This window comes from Kogia breviceps, chromosome 15 (assembly GCF_026419965.1).
Source record: "Kogia breviceps isolate mKogBre1 chromosome 15, mKogBre1 haplotype 1, whole genome shotgun sequence".
Taxonomy (NCBI): Eukaryota; Metazoa; Chordata; class Mammalia; order Artiodactyla; family Physeteridae; genus Kogia; species Kogia breviceps.
In genome coordinates, this window is record NC_081324.1 from 73,097,310 (window position 1) to 73,112,674 (window position 15,365).

The window sequence follows — 15,365 nt, forward strand, 5'->3', positions numbered from 1 at the left end:
ATGCACGTGACAGCCATGGTCCTGTCCCGATGAAGCCTCTGCCCCAGGACAGAGGATAAGCAGGCATCCCAGGGCCACGTGGGGAGGTAGAAGGAGGGGCAGTGGACAACCCTGGAGGGAACTAAGTCCAGATTTCCTAGAGGAAGAGGCAGCAAAGCTAGAAAGGAATAAGGGAAGGAGGTAGAAGGAACAGGTTGGGTAAAGACCCATGGTGTAGAAAGACAGAATGTGGTCCATCTGGGGAAGGGACCACAGTAATACAGCCCTCCTGGAGCTTAGAGTGGGAATAGGCAGAGATGAAAAATGCCATTAATAAAAAGAATAAAAGTGCCTACACTTATGCACTACTTACTCTGTGCCAGGCACTCTTCATATATTAACTCATTAAATCTTCACAAGACCCTTAGGGATTAAATTGCCCCCATTTCACAGATGAGGAAATTGAGGCTCAGAGTGGGGAAGAAACCTGTCTAGGGTAAGTGACAGCGACAAGATTTGAATCCAGGTCAGCTGCTCGGAGTCACTCTGCTGCCAGCTATGGAGACGGAGAGGGACAGATTACAAACACCCTAACCAGCTACTTTAAGGTTTCATCCTGCGAGCAGAGGGAGTTACTCGGCCCCTCTCTGAGCTTCAGTTTCTGTGTGTGTAAAACATAGATGTTAATAATTTCTACCTCAAAGTATGGTGATGGGGCTCAAAGTGGACGAAGAGTGTAAAGCAATGAGCAGGAGGCCCTGTTTGTATGACCCCATCCTACATATAAGCTATCATTATTCTATGCCAGCAACCATTGAATAGCTAACATGCCAGGACCTACAATGTGTAGGCACACAGTGCGTGAATTACCTCATTTAATGCGCATAGCAGCCTGTGAGTTAGAAGCCATTATCATCACACAGCCCACAGACGAAGGAAGTGAGGGAAGAGAGATTCACAACTTGTCCAAGAACATGCCACTAACAAAGCAGCACAAGGCTCCAGCCCAGTTGATGACAGCCATACACGGCAAGTGAGCACCAAAGCGATCAAGTCCCAACGGAGATGTGCTGTGAGTGTAGTTTATTTTATTTACTTATTTTTGGCTGCGTTGGGTCTTCGTTGCTGTGCGCGGGCTTTCTCTAGCTGTGGCGAGTGGGGGCTACTCTTCGTTGCGGTGCGCGGGCTTCTCATTGCGGTGGCTTCTCTTGTTGCGGAGCACGGGCTCTAAGCACGCGGGCTTCAGTAGTTGTGGCACGTGGGCTCAGCAGTTGTGGCTCGCGGGCTCTAGGGCACAGGCTCAGTAGTTGTGGTGCACGGGCTTAGTGGCTCTGCGGCCTGTGGGATCTTCCCAGACCCGGGCTGGAACCCGTGTCCCCTGCATTGGCAGGCGGATTCTTAACCACTGTGCCACCAGGGAAGCCCGCTGTGAGTGTAAAATGAAGCCAGATTTTGAAGACTTCGCTTGAAACATCTCATAATAATTTTTCATATTGAATACATGTTGACATGATAATATTTGGATGTACAGGGTTAACTAAAAGAGATTATTAAAATTAATTTCACCGCTTTCCTTTTACTTTTTTTCTTTAATGGCTACTAGAAAATTTAAGAATTCCGTATGAAGCCTGCATTAAATTTCCCTGGGGTGGAGCTGCCCTATAACCATTTTGCTTCAGTGTGTGGGGTGAACCATGATGCTCCCCTCTCAGGCTCTCCACCGGGTACTTCTGTTCTGATGTTGCTGTACTTCAGCTTGAGCCCATGTGCTAATGAAATGACTCCCTTGTCCCTCATGGCTGTGTGTGTGTGTGTGTGTGTGTGTGTGTGTGTGTGCGCGTGCATGCGTGCCATGTGTCCTCTTCAAAGACATTTCCTGCTGGGTTCTCTCTCTGCCAGTTTTAGCAGCACACCAGCTTGCTGAGGGTGGGAGAAAGAAGGCAGAGGGACCCCCTGTGCAAACTCAGCGTGACAGCCCTCCACCCCCTCTCCTGCTGGCTGCTCCATCTGATGGCCAATGAGCCCCGCGGTTCCAGGTTCTTGCCCCTGGCAAGGTTACTGAAGTTGAGATCGGCTGTCCTCCCTTTCCTAGGGAAAATAAAAATATTCTAATTAAAGCTGGGAAGGCCCTGGGAACAACAGTGCTGGCAACCAGGCTGCGGGATGTAATTCAGTTTGGAGCATGAAGAGCAGGACGCTAGGCTCTCGCCATTACCAAGCCGACTGGAGGGCAAAAATGATCCAAAAGTGGGTTTAATGAATGCAGGGCAGCCCACATCGGGGTGGAGGTGGGGGCCTGAACTGAGGGTCAGAAAGAGCCCTGTTCTACCTGCAGCCAGGGAATAGGTGAGGTCATGGGGTGCAGGGACCCAGATGCACCTGGCTCCTCCCATCCTCAGTTTCCACATCTGGGAACAGAAGCTTGTTTTGGTACCCTACCTCCTAGGTCCTCGTGAAGACTGAATGAGGTAATGCAGGTTCAGTGCTCACTTGGGACCTAGCCCAGGAGCATGCGCTTAATTAAACGGGAGCCGTACTCTTTTATTCCCCTTCCCTACATGACACAGAGACACTAAGTGAACAGGTGCTATTGGAAAAATGGTGCCAATTGACTTGCTCGACACTGGGTTACCACAAACCTTCAATGTGTAAAAAACGCAGTATCGGCAAAGTGCAATAAGGTGAAGCGCCATAAAAGGAGGTCTGCCTGTACCTGGTACGTAGTGAAGGTTCAATAAATATTAACTGTGATTATCCTTTCCTTCTGACAGGTGAGGAAACTGAGACTCAGGGAGGAAGAAGCGATTTGTCCAGGATAGCACAGCAATCCATCAAATTTCATGAAGCAAAAACTTAGAAGAGAAAGAAGGGACTAGACCAGTGTCATTCCAATAGAAATATAGTGAGAGTCCCATATGTAATTTCAGACTTCTTGTAGCCACATTTTTAAAAGAAGTAAAAAGAAACAAGTGAAATTAATTTTAGTATGCTAGTTCATCTATCCCAGTATACTCCAAATATTACCATTCCAACATGTGTTCAATGTAAAAAACTAAGGAGATATTTTACATTCATTTTATCTAGTAGCCACATTAAAAAAAAATAAAAATAAGCAGGTGAAATTAAGTTTAATGATATATATTATTTAACCCAATACATCCAAAATGTTATTATTTCAACATGCAATCGATACAAAAAAAGCATTAATGAGATAACTTCCCATTCCTTTTATCATACTAAGTCTTTGAACTCTAGTGTGACCTTTTATACTTATGACACATCTCGTTTTGGATCTGCTGCATTTCAAGTGCTCAGTAGCGACATGCAGCTGCCATCGTGTACAGGGGGGAGTCAGTCTGCATCTCTGGCCCTGTGAAGTATTAATAGCCCCATTTCTGTAGATGCATAAATGGTTCCTGCAAGGTTATGTGACTTGCCCAAGGTCACACAGTTAGAATCAGCGGAGCAAGGGTTGGGGCTGTTTGGCCTATTCGATACAACCCCCCTGGGATCTGGGTCCTTCCACCTCCTCTGGGGCCCTCACATCTGCCTCAGGGTTGTCCACCCCAAGCCGTCGATTACCACCATGATTTATGGCCCTCTTGCCAGACAGTCCTGGAGACATAATTAATTTTTTCTGCCAGGGGAGGCCTGCCTGAATGCCCTCATCTCCCTGCACTGCCTCTGCGTGCAGCTCAGACTATCCATCGATTCCCCGCTCGTCAATGGTGCCGTGGAGTAAACTACAGCTACACTTAGATTCGCTTAAACAGGCACTTGCTCAGGGTAGACCCATCTGACAATTTTATTGGGCCGGGAGCATCGTATTTCAGTGTCTGTTTCCACCCCGTGTTCTTGTTCCTAGATCAGCCTGAGTGGATGTTGGAGCTGCTGCTTTATGTATTACGGCAGGGCCCATGCTCCTTCCTAGTAAGAGGAAACCCTCTGATTGGAGTGTCATTGGTTGTCTGACATGGACAACCAACCAGCATTTATTGAACAAAATCTGTGAGCTCAGCTTTCAGTGGGATAGCATTACTAATAATAATGCCTCTACCTGTAACAACAATGCTAGCTAACATTTATTTAGCCCTTATTATGTTCCAGCAAGTTGCACATATACAAACAATATTGCAGGGTTGGTTCTATTATTATTCTCATTACTTCAGGAGAGGAAACGGAGGCTCAGGAAGGTGAAGGGACTTTCCCAAGGTCACACAGCTGAGGAGGGATAAATTCGGGATCTAATCCCAAGCAGTTTGGCTGCCTTCAAGAGCTCACTGCCTTGTTAAAGAGGTGAGATACATATTCCAAAAATTTGATGAATAAAAGTAGGGGGAAAGCAATAAGGAATATTGTTTCTGAACTAACAATAATAATAACATAGCAAATACTTATTAGAAAACTTACAATGCACCAGGCTCTGTTGTAAGAGCTTAACATACCATATCTCATTAAAGCTCTGCAAAACCCTAAAAGTAGGTGCTATTACCATCTTATTTTACAGAGGAGGAAACTGAGGCTCAGAGAGGTAAAATTGCTTGGCCAAGGTCATGACAATATAATCCCAGTGAATGCATGGGTGATCCTGTTGTGATGTTTACCGTATATTTGGTCAACTTTTGATTCTCTGCCCTATCTACCTCCAGGGACTGTAAAGTGAGGGTGATACCCCAGGAGAAACATCTGAGAAGAAACTGACATTGAACTGGGCATTCATACCTGGGCTTTCCTAACTGACACAGCTTCAGTAGTTATGACATTTTGTGTGTGTTCAGATGAGAAGGTCCATGAGTTTCATTAGATTCTCAAAAAAAAAAATCTAAGACCAGCTGCTTTAAAGTGGATTGTTTGGAGGAAGGAGAGGGGCTCGTCTCTCAATGGAAAGCATTAAATAAAGTTGTGAAGAGGATGCAGGATCTGGAGCCAGGCCTCAGTTCGAATCCTGCCACTCACCAAATGGTGATGTGAATTTGGGTGAGTTAGTTCCCATCCCTAAAGCTGGGCTTTCTCATCTCTTAGATGGGCATCAAAATGGTACCTAGTTCATAGTTGTTGGGATGTGCTATGGACTGAATGTGTTCTGGTCTCATATAAAGTGGACATTCTCTAGAAGAGCTTAGAATCCTCCCTCTCACTGGCTCCCTGATCTTGACCAATGTTTTCCAGCCCCCATTGCTTCTCAAACCCAGTCCATCTCTCCTTTCCCATCTGCAGCCAAATGGGAATGAAGGGTACCCCCATGGAATGCTGGTGATCACTTGAAAAACTTCCAGAAGAAACCTCAGGCTAAGACCCAACTTTAAACACCCACTGTTATGGATACTTGTGACAGCCATGCATTCCCGGTGCTAAGCACTTTCCATACACTTGCTCGTTTAAGTCCTCACAGGCCCCCTCTGTAGTAGATCATATTATTACCTTCATTTTCCAGTTGGAGAAACCGAGATTCAGTGAAAGGAAATCATACAGGTAGAAAGAGGTGGAGACAGAATATCTGCCCCAGAATCTACATTCTTGACCACAGCGTTCAGCTGACTCCTTTCCCCAAAGCAAGTGGTCTCTTTAACACGAGCGTTCAGTATGAATTTTAGAAAGAACCCACAGCCAAGTGGATTTTTCTCTAACCCCATAACTATCATAAAGAAAAAACATCCAGTGGGGAGGATTTGGCAAAAAAGCTGCTGCAGAAGGGAAAGAAAAAGCCACATCAAAATACCAAGATCACAAGGGGGTGTCTGTATAATGAGGACACGTAGCTGTAAGTAAGGAGGCACATGGAGACAAAACAAAGAGTTTATGATAATTTTTAAAAGGGTTTCACAAGTTAGAATAAGGCCTTGTGCAGTAGCGTAAGGTTCTGGAGTATTTTTTTTTTTTTTTTTTTTTTTTTTTTTGCGGTATGCGGGCCTCTCACTGTTGTGGCCTCTCCCGTTGCGGAGCACAGGCTCCAGACGCACAGGCTCAGCGGCCATGGCTCACGGGCTTAGTTGCTCCGCGGCATGTGGGATCTTCCCGGACCAGGGCACGAACCCGTGTCCCCTGCATCGGCAGGCGGATTCTCAACCACTGCGCCACCAGGGAAGCCCTGGTTCTGGAGTATTAACTGGAGTTGTTTTCCACACTGCATTTCCTTATAGCTCATCCTTTTCCCCCATTCAGGCAGCAAATGGCTGTCAGGGCATCTCTGCCTGAGAAAGAATTGACACAGAAGAGTAGACATAGTAAAGCAATCAGGTTTCTGGCTTGTGAGTTTTTATTGTTGTTGTTGTTGTGTTTTTTTTGCATTACGCGGGCCTCTCACTGTTGTGGCCTCTCCGGTTGCGGAGCACAGGCTCCGGACACGCAGGCTCAGCGGCCATGGCTCATGGGTCCAGCCGCTCCGCGGCATGTGGGATCCTCTCGGACCGGGGCACGAACCCATGTCCCCTGCATCGGCAGGCGGACTCTCAACCACTGCGCCACTAGGGAAGCCCCTGGCTTGTGACTTTTGAAGTCTTTCTCCTGAATCAGAATCTCTGGGGATTTGACCTGAGCAAAACTGAAGTTTTATTAAGTTCCCCAGCTGATTCTGATGTAAAGTGTAAGACGCACTCTTGGGCAGCCGATAAAATATTTGGGAGAATGGTTAGTAAGAACAAGATATCCTATTCTTAGAAAAGCTGCCCTGGAATCAAGGAATTAGAGAATAAGAACCAAAATGCTCAGATATTATTAGGACTCTGAGAAAGAACTCTGTTTCTCACCCACCTGACTCCCAGGTTAATTTGAGGAGCAATGAAGGATCCCGGGTAGATTGGGGCATCTGAGAGCAGCAGGCACCAGCCCTGCCCCAGCCCTTCCCTTGGGTGTAACCTGAGGAGGGGAAAAGGTAAGACCTCACAGCTCTCAGTGCCCAGCATGGGGTACATCTGACCTGTGAATCTGAGACCCATCCTTCTCAGACTCCTGTGCCAAAGTGCAGCGTGGAAGCAGAAGAGTAATCCAGGTGCTGAGGCGGGTCCTGGAGACTGAGTGTCCTGAATCCCAGAGTGGTGTGAAAGCCGCAGAAGGGCTCCCACAGGCTAAGCTGAGGACCTGAAAGGACCTTTTGGTCAGAAATTCAGACTCATTCAGCAGTGACCTAGATGGGCAGAGGCGTGAAAAGCACACAGGCCGGAGGGAATAGGCTAGAACAGAAGGATCTGATCACCATCTCACTGCCACACTTTGTCACTATGAATGTCCCCCAGGGAAACCCCAATTAGACCTAGTCTAGATTTCTGCTCTGAGGTAGAATGGGGTCTGTAGCTGATGCTATTAGGACCCCACCTACATCCCTTGGACCCTTTGCCATTTTCATGCACACGGTCTCCCCATGTGCTTTGACGCCCTATGGCCAGCACCTACATCTCTTTGTGGCAGGGCTGCCCCCAGGCTTCCAGAGCCCCCTTGGCTCTGCCCACCTAGAGAGCCCCAAATGCCCAGGCATTCACATTCCCCAGTACAGCCCTTAACTGGTGCTGATGGGTACAGGGAGAAGGAGATACAAATCTTTCAGCTTCCATGCCCCTAATCTGGAACATTCTGATGTGTGGCCATCACTGTCCCCAGGGCCCTGTTTTACTAAGTGAAGGTTACCCTCCATGGGACCTGGCTTGACCCTTTTCCTTGAGAGTCTCACTAGCCTACTCCTTGATCAGATTTTCCTGAGACCACTTCCTTGTACATCACTTTTACATACATCCTCATCTTAGGGTCCGTTTCTGAAGAAGCTGATGTAAAACAGGGGCTCAAAATAAAACTGAGTTTATTAGAGGAAAAAAATTAAGTTACATTTTTATGCTCGCCTGAGTTTATAGACTAAGATTGATAAGAGTACACTTATTAACAAATACCTTCATAAAAGCTACTTCTTTTCAGCACCCACACATTTCCATGAATGATCTCATTAAACTCACGAGTCAGGAACCATTGTTGTGCCCATTTTACAGATTTCAAGAGGTTCAATAACTTGTGTTTCAATGGCTACTAGCAAAGCTGGAACCCTTGTCCTGACCACAGGCTCTATGCCTTGGTCTGGCTGAAGTCCCACCCTCTAAACAGAAGTGCTAAGGAAAGTCAGAGACACAATCACTGAGCTCCTCCTACACCTACACAGGCAGTTCTGGGCCATAAGAAAGAGCAGACCTTACAGGCAGCCTCTGTACCAGAAAGGGCAGAGCACAGGCTCAGAGTATAAAATGCCCTGCGTGAGTTTAAACCCCAGCTTCAGCGCTTACTTCCTATGTGGTCTTGGACAGGTCCTGTCACCCAGCTCTGAGCTTCAGTTTTCTCTAGCAAAATGGGGTTAAAATTATTTAAAATGCAGATCTCCTGGATAGTGATTCAAGGACCTGGTTGTGGGTTCCTGACATCCATGGTCTTAAAAATCCCCTGCCAAAGTATGCTGATGACCACAATTTAGTTTGAAATGTATCAGAAAAATAAGAAGGCTGGTTGATTGACAGATAAGTGATAAAGCAAATAAATAAATACATAAATAAAATTCTTTCAGCTTTTCTATATGTTTGAAACTTTTCATAACAAAATGTTGGGGGCAGCAAACTTCCCAAGGAGGTTTTTTTTTTTTCTGGTGCAAATGGTCCCCGTCTGTTTCTTTTATAAGTCACTGATGCTCAAAGCAAGAGAGAGGCAAGGCAGGAGAAGACAAGAGCCAGTAGTGCTTATCTTTCTAGGATCCCCTATCTTGGGCATTTCAGTCTTCAATTTGCATTTTATTTTTGTTTGGGAGTTGTCAGGTCCAGAGAGCATGTCCCCAACAAGATTTTCAGCTGCAAAGGAATGCTGTTTTGAAAGCAAGATAGTGGGAGCAAGGCTACAGGTACCTGGGGAGAGACAGAGATGGATATCATTGGGCACAAGATGTATCTTGCAGTCACCAGATGTGACTTCGCTGTGGGGCCCACGATATTTCCCAGTGCTTTGGAAATCACTCTCATTCATCACCCTTTATGCTTCTGATTCATCTTGTAGGCAAGACAAGTCATTTTACGCAGAAGCAAGAAGGATTCCTTTTATAGCCCTCTGAATCAGTGGGCTGTTTATTCTCTCTTTCCAAAGGCTTCTGTCAGTTCCTGCTGGATCCATCCAGGTTCATCTCAAAGTGCTTCCCTCCGGCGGACAAAACCACAAGCGGTTACAAACCTCATTGATAATTCACCCAGGCTCAGAGAGATGACCACACCATAGTCAAAACAGCGGGGGTCACAGTTAACAAGGCACCTTTTCATCAGAGGTACCGGGGAAATGACAAGAGAATGCTGGGCACCAGTCAAGGGCTGAGAGGTGGAGAACCAGCATCTATTCTGAAGTTTATTTGGTCTCTTTTTATGATACAAAAATTAAGAGAATGGACTTGAGGACACAGGGAGGGGGAAGGGTAAGCTGGGATGAAGTGAGAGAGTGGCATGGACATATATACACTACCAAATGTAAAATAGACAGCTAGTGGGAAGCAGCCGCATAGCACAGGGAGATCAGCCCGGGAGACCACCTAGAGGGGCGGGATAGGAAGGGTGGGAGGGCGGGAGACGCAAGAGGGAGGGGATATGGGGATATACGTATGCATACAGTTGACTCACTTTGTTATACAGCAGAAACTAACACAACACTGTAAAGCAATCATACTCCAATAAAGATGTTAAAAAAAAATTAACTTGACTTCTTGGTAGCAGTTCAATGCCCAACACACCAAAGCCAGCTACTATCTTTAGCACAGAGCTGGACCCAGTAAATACTCAATAATTTTTTAAATGAATAAATGAATGGAGAATACAGAAAAATACATTTGCCTTCATGGGTTAATAATATTATTATATTATATCATCATGTGTTGAATGGACTGTGTGCCAAATTATGGTAGACTGTTTGCCCCCAAAATGGCTCTAATTATTTCCCTCCCTGTATCTATAACCCTTGGCAATACGACTTGGCATCTCCTCCAATCAAGAGACAGAGTGTATTTTCCTGCCCCTGAATTTTGATTGGCCTTGTGACTTGTCAACACATCTTGGTCAACAAGACGTGGCAGAAATGACTGGGTGCCAGTTCCAATACTAAGCCCCAAAAGGCCTTGGGCATGTTCCCTCACTATCTTGGAACCCTGTCATTAACTAACTGCAGGATAAGAATTTAAGTAAAGCAGAGACAAGATAGTCCAGCTTGGACCATCCTAGATCAGCCAGTTCCCCCATCAATCCAAACCACCCAGCAATGGACTGAAATGGCATGAATAAGTTGAGATCAGCTGAGACTAGAAACACTCAAGTGAACCCAGCCCAAATTGTGAGCCAAATTGGTGGTTCTAGGATCTAGGTGATGTCCTAAGACACTAAATGTAAAGGTTGTTTCCTTTCACAGCAAAAGCTGACTGATACACAAGTACTGTGTTACGTACCTAATATCATTTATCCTTTACAACATCCCTGCAAAGTGGGCGTGATGGATGCAGTTATCTGTCCTCCAAAATGTGTTCTTTCCTTATCCCATAGCCAGAGAGTTTTAGTTGGGACATAGCTGCCTAGCTAGAGACTAAATTTCTCAGCTCCTCTTGCAGTTATGCTTGGCAATGCGAGTGAGTTTTTACTAAGTCAGGAGAGTGGAAATGATGTTACAACTCCTGCTTTAATTGCTTAAGATAAAATCCTTAGCCTTGAAATTCTGCTATTTTCCCCCTTTTGCTGACTGTGCTGGGATAACTGGAGTGACTATGTGTGGGAGGTCACAGAGCCCATCACCCTGAATTCCTGAATGTCCCTTGGAAGAGACATGCCCTAGACTATTACACAGGCAAGAAGTAAATGTCTGATGTTTTGGAGCCACTGTGCCATGGAGCCTGCTAGTTAAAGCAGCTAGTGTTGTACTCATGCAATAGAGATTATTATTTCCATTTTATAGGGGAGCAAGTAGAGGCTCAGATAGGTGACATGACTGGCCTCTAAAATTGCACTGATCGTGACACTTGCTACTTGCTACCTGTCACTATTTAGATTTAAATAAATTAAAAATCCAGTTCCTCAGTAGCACTAACCACATTTCAAGTGCTCATTTGCCGCATGTGGCTAGTGGCTACCATACTGGACAGCACAGATATGGAACATTCCCATCCCCACCAAATGCTCTATCGGATGCCACTGTTCTAGAAAGTGCAGAGCCACGATTCTATTTGGGGTGTGAGTGGCTTCAACGCTTTTCTGCTCTGCCTGCCATGCTGAGTTCTTTTCAAGAGTTGCTCCCCTGGTGTACGTACATGTTTGTTTACAGATCATTATTATCTATTTGTCAGAGACACTAGGGGCAGGGAGGAGAGAGGAGACTTACAATTAAAGGGTGACGGCAGCTGGCAAGAAGATCAATGAGGGAAAAAAAAAGTAGTCATTTCTGAAATGTTCACGCAAAGTCATTAAGAAATATCACTTGATTTGACAAGGTTGGACATGAAACAATATAGATGTCTTCACTTCCACCCTAACCTTTAAAGCAGGATGACTCACCCCAGACAAGATTAACTGCTCCCTTTTTTTTTTTTTTTTTTTTCCCCCAGCCACTAAGAAAGGGACCTTTATTGATCTGTCTAGGATGTTTACAGTTAGAGAAAGCTGGGTCGGCCACCTGCAGCAGAGCTGGTGGGTATTGTTGGATATATTCACCACACTTGTCTAGCTGATGAGACGGTAGAATGAGGAGGGTGGGGTGACCAGCTGAAGAAGAGAAAAAAACCTACAAGTGCCGCCTCCAAGGAGAAACTGGGTGTGGTGGCGGAGCCATGCGTCAGCATCCCACCAGAGCCAGCCACAGGTCAGCCTCAAACTGAGTATATGGGTGGGTCTTCCTTCTTTCCCCTCACTTAATTCTAAGGCTGGCCAAGATGGCAAATACATTCACGGACTTTATAAATGTTTGTTGAGTATTTACTGTGTACAGGCAGTGTACTAAGTATTGTGGGGATACCCCAGTGGGGAAAAAAATGGGATCCTGCCCTCACAAATGAACAATTTAGAGAGAAAGAGAACTATCCAGGCCATCACAGTAGAGTGTGATCATTTCTGAGCTAGAAGAAGGTATGGTCGGGGGGTGGGGGTGGGGGGTTGGCTGTGGAAGCAAAAAGAAAGACCGCCGTTATGGGCTGAATTGCGTCCCCCTCAAATTCCTATGTTGACGTCCTGACCCCCAGTACCTCCGAATGTGGCTGCATTTGGAGGTAAGGTCTTTTTTTTTTTTTTTTTTTTTTTTTTGGCCACACCGTGTGCCTTGTGGGATCTTAAGTTTCCCAACCAGGAATTGAACCCACTCCCTTGGCAGTGAAAGCATGGAGTCCTAACCACTGGACCACCAGGGAATTTCTGGAGCTAAGGCCTTTAAAGAGGTGATTAAGGCAAAAGTGAGGTCACTAGGGTGGGCCCTAATCCAATATGACTGGTGTCCTTATAAGAATAGGTTAGGATACAGACAACACAGACCAAGGCATGACCATGTAAGGACCCTGCCAGAAGATGTCCATCTGCAAGGGGGGAGACCTCAGAAAACAGCAGACTTACCAGCACTTTGATCTTGGACTTCCAGCCTCCAGAACTGTGATAAAACAAATTTCTGTTGTTTCAGCCACCAGTCTAGGGTATTCTGTAATGGCAGCCGGAGTCTACTAAGCCATTCACCTAATTCAGTGGACCAAAGGAAACACGCAGCATGAAGAGGTCTGGGACCCCACAATGGAGTCCTGAAGAGCACCCACCCCATCTGACAACCTGAAATTCCAGCTACTGGTCCTATGCAACTCAGGCTGCTGAGACCATCCATTAAATGAGCTGTAGATAGTCTCAGGGCAAAGCAGGGGAAAGTGATTACTAAGAAGAAGTCTCTGAATTACAGAAATAATTCTCTAGCATTTTTTAAATTAAAACATTCAACCCAAGAAGCTTGTTAATTTCAGCTTCAGCAAGTGGTTCTGCCACCACTTGGCATCCTGCTGCCTGCGCACTGTCTGAAGTGGCTGCCTCTGATTTCCCTAATCTGTGAGGTGCTCATGCTTTGGGTGGCAGGCGAGTGATCAGAGCCAGATGGGAAGGCAGCCCCTGCAGAAGCAGACTCCTGTTGGATTTTTGCAGCCAGCAGGAGGCTGGAGGGAATCCTCAGATTAGATGCATTTGAAGGGCAAAAGAGAAAAATTCCAGTTGCAGGGTGGTTGACAAAGAGACTAACAAGACAGGCCAGTTGAGCACTCCCCACTCTGTGAATAAGAGTCATATGCATTCCCAATTGGCTCCACAGACAGACTAATCAGAGTAGCTAATATTTACTGAGTTCTTATCATGTGCTGAGCATTGTGCTCTTTGCCTGTACTATCTCATTTCATCCTTCCAGTAAGTCTCTAAGTTAGGTAGTATTATTAGCCCCATTTTGCAGATGACGAAACTGCAGCTCAGAGAGCTGTAGTGACTTGCTTAAGGTCACACAGCTAGCAAGTAGCAAAGTCAGCAAGCCAGGTTCCAAATAGTGAATAAAAGAAACACTACCAAGAACAAGCAAAACATGGACTCTGGAAACAGAGAGACTAGTTTGGCATCACTTGCCTATATGCAACTGTCAGTGGGGGTCAGAGAGGGCTGCTCTGGGAAGGGGCCATAGGGCTGAGACTTGAATTGAAAAAAGCCAACAAAGAGGAGGTCGAGGGCGGGGGGCACTGCAGGCAGGAGGAACAGCTGTGCAAAGGCCCTGAAGCAGGAACTGTGGAGGGACTGGGGACCTTTTGGCCACTGTAGCTGGAACAGAGTAGGCAACAGGCATAGGGCAGCAGGTCAAGGTGAGGTCCAAGAGGTAGGCAGGGCCCAATATATCAGGCCTTATAAGCCAAGGTCAAGAGACAGAATTTTATTCAAAGGCCTCAAGAAGGCTTTGTAGGATTTCCAGCAGAGGGTGACGTGATGTGACCTCCCTTAGGTGTCATTACATTTATCGAGTTATTGACAGACTTGCCACAGCCTCCCCTGTGTCCTGTACACTCTGAGGGCAGAAAACAGGCCTGATCCATCTTTACAACCTCCTCTCCAGGTCCTAAGAAACTGCTCTGGGCCCCTGCAAATATTTGTTGAATGAATAAAGAAAGGAAGGAAAGATGGATGGACCTGTTTTCTTTGCATTTGTCTTAAACCTCCTCTTGGTTCTGCCGCATTGTCTCCTGGGGGAAGGAGTGTTAACTTGATTCTCATTCTCTCACCTTTGTGAGAGAAGCCCCAGGGCTGGTGCAGGGTGATGTTCCCTCCTTCGGCGGGGAATGGATGGGCTGGATCTAGCACATCTCACGTGAGACCCTCGGTGCCTGAGAGGCTGAGCAAGAGTGATGATCGGGAAGCAGGGCTGTTGGTGAAACAGCCAGCCATTCATTACCAGCTGGCAGCTCAGCACAAGATAAATCGGGCCCTTGGAATTCTAACTGAACTCGCCTCTCTGGATGAAATAGCCAGGGTTTGACCCCAGCTCAGAGGCATGGCCCTGGAAGGCACTCCAGAGAGACTTCTGGTACCCAAGCCTCCAGCCAATGCAGGATTCAGAGAGGAACCATGTTTAGGCTCAGATACCCTGACTCCAAGACAGAAGAAACACTCAGGAAAAAGTCCCATCTCTGACCGGTCACTTTAAGCCCCTGCTAACCTCTTCTCATGCTCTCATTCTTTCTCTCTCGTCCCTGTTTTTGGTCATTTTTTAGTAATGCCTCCTGGGGCTCTGACATCTGCCTTCTATCACACAATGCTAATGAGGTAAGGCAGGGATGGCACATACATTTCATCTGCTTGCCGGTCGAGATTGATGGGTAGCAACTGTCTGTGTTGAGAAGGCTCCTGAGGTTTAATCAGGACTCAGATGGACAGAAGCTATGATTGATTAGTGATGTCTGTCAAGACATTTGATGGGGAATAAGGGTCTAGTACCACAAATTTTCCATTCTTTTCTAAAGGCTAGAACCTTTGGACAACTCTTGCCCTACAGAGAGAAAAAGGGGAAAAACCCCCATTTTCCTCCAATGCATGTGATTTTGGTTTTAATTTTGCCACAGTGGAATAATAATATCTGTCATAATTAAGTATGTAAACTATGCCATGTACTGAGCTAAATGCTTTACATATATTATCTTATTTAATCTGTATGACTCCCCTAAGGTCATAACTAACTTACACATGAGGAAATTCAGGCTTAGAAGGATAAAGTGGCTTGCCCAAGGACTCTCAGCCAGTAAGTGGCAGAACCCGGATTTGAACCCAGCTCTGTCGGAATCCAGTGGCTTAGTGATTCCACAGCCTCCCTCAGTGCCCCAATCTGCACCCCTCCACACACACAAATCTCTCCTGTAT

General features: G+C 46.1%; 1 long non-coding RNA gene across 1 annotated transcript; it reads left to right on the forward strand.

The window, feature by feature from the left end:
• Nucleotides 1–897: 897 nt before the first annotated feature.
• Nucleotides 898–9,518, forward strand: LOC136792623 (uncharacterized). The gene is made up of 3 exons (XR_010836684.1): nucleotides 898–1,051; nucleotides 4,629–4,956; nucleotides 9,082–9,518. It is a non-coding gene; the product is annotated as an uncharacterized lncRNA (long non-coding RNA).
• The last annotated feature ends 5,847 nt before the right edge of the window (nucleotides 9,519–15,365 follow it).